We start from the raw sequence: 672 nt of genomic DNA on the forward strand, positions 1-672 counted from the left end.
TTCTTCGTTGCATTTTGAACATATATTAATAGATAATATATCTAAAATAGAATATAAATATATTCAATATTTAAAGATACAATGAATAGCGAGAATAACGAATATAAAGAAAAACTTACTGAAATAATTATAGCGAAAAGACAAGAATAAGAACATAGGCAAAATAGACTTAATAATAATATATTCGCAGGAATTTGTAAAAAATTTATAATAGCATAAAGAAAAACTATTTTATATCTAGAAATACAAATAGAAAGTTTAGAATATAAACTTCAACACAATCTATAAATGAATAAAGAAGAATACGCAATAGATGAAAAAACATATGAAAACTATGACGGATAAAAAATAAAAATAATATTTTTAATCTAGGAAGAAGATATAAGAAAATAGGTTACAATCTAAGTTTAATGTTAGAAAAAGAAACGGTAAAACTAGAAGATAGTTTAACTGCTATGATAAGAATAACAAAAGAAAATGAAGAAATAGACAGAAAAACGGAAATTGAAAAAATAAAACAACAAGCAAAAAAGGAAGTACAACAATTAGAAGAAGTAAAAAATACTAAAATAATAGAACTAGAAAAAGAACTAGCAATATTAAAAGAAATGTATGAAATTAAACAAAAAAAAAAGAACAAAAAACAAAATTAGCAAACGAGATAATGAAATT

The sequence above is a fragment of the Solanum tuberosum genome, unplaced genomic scaffold (genome assembly GCF_000226075.1).
Source record: "Solanum tuberosum cultivar DM 1-3 516 R44 unplaced genomic scaffold, SolTub_3.0 scf00056, whole genome shotgun sequence".
NCBI classification, from domain to species: domain Eukaryota; kingdom Viridiplantae; phylum Streptophyta; class Magnoliopsida; order Solanales; family Solanaceae; genus Solanum; species Solanum tuberosum.